This window comes from Etheostoma cragini, chromosome 4 (assembly GCF_013103735.1).
Source record: "Etheostoma cragini isolate CJK2018 chromosome 4, CSU_Ecrag_1.0, whole genome shotgun sequence".
In the NCBI taxonomy this organism is placed as follows: domain Eukaryota; kingdom Metazoa; phylum Chordata; class Actinopteri; order Perciformes; family Percidae; genus Etheostoma; species Etheostoma cragini.
Window position 1 is genome coordinate 26,618,009 of NC_048410.1, and position 1,040 is coordinate 26,619,048.

The 1,040-nt window shown below is 38.8% G+C and overlaps 1 non-coding gene across 1 annotated transcript; it reads right to left on the bottom strand.

Annotated features, from left to right (window-relative positions):
- trnac-gca lies at nucleotides 1-72 on the bottom strand. Its single transcript has one exon. It is a non-coding gene; the product is annotated as a tRNA-Cys (tRNA).
- Nucleotides 73-1,040: the final 968 nt, after the last annotated feature.

Below are 1,040 nucleotides of genomic sequence, written 5' to 3' on the forward strand. Positions count from 1 at the left end.
AGGGGGCACCCAGATTTGAACTGGGGACCTCTTGATCTGCAGTCAAATGCTCTACCACTGAGCTATACCCCCACATACCATTTCTATCAAAATAAAAGATAGTTATAGTGCATCAAAACAATGGTTGGTCCTCCACCATGTGGTTACCATCAAGGTCTAGCCCACATGTAATTAAAAGTTTTTATGAACTTTTTCAAGTATCCTAAACTCATCAACTTTATAAAAGGCAGCGAAAAGAAAGATTACATTGTTGTCATCAATAAAGGCACATCTGAAATTATCTTAATTACATTGTATGTCAACATTAAGGGCAGAAATGTGGTCCACACAAGGATCTTGCATAGCTCAAAATGTCTACGTACTGTACGTATATTTGTTCCCTCATTCAATTTTGCTCACCTACTCAAACTCCATTCCTGTATTTAGGAAGGGAAATCATAGCAAAAGTTATCTCAGGACATTTTACACGTAGTGATGTTTAAGACTACTAGCTCACTAGGTCTAGACCACATTCTGTAATTAACAGAAACCCAAAAATTTCCAAGAGAGCATGCATTTGTTGCGATAGATATGAGGATTTTTATTTTTTTTAACAGGCAGAAACGTCTGACTAAAACTTTCTCGTGATGGGCAATCATCTTACACAACTGTTGGGAGAGAAAGAGAGAGAGAGATTTTTTTGTTTAAAAAAACCTTTATTTTTTAAAATAAATAAGACAAACTATCATAAAATCACGGAGTTAAAGACAAGCTCTTCCCCCTGCACTGAACACACAGCCGTAGTGACACACCACTGGTCTACAAAACCCTGCATGTCTCCACAAATGCTTCCTGTCTGGTGGTAATCTGTCCTTTCACACCAGGTTCTCCTCTCACACAGTGCCTTCCTGAGCACGGCCAGAACTCAGTACTTATAAAGACCTTTTCCAGTTTGCAGTTGGAAATCCACAACAGAGGGTAACATGTTGTGGTGGGGCCCGGCTGACCGTGAGTCTGTCCTTTTTATTTAATTTTTGTGTTTTTGTTTTTTCTTTCTGCCT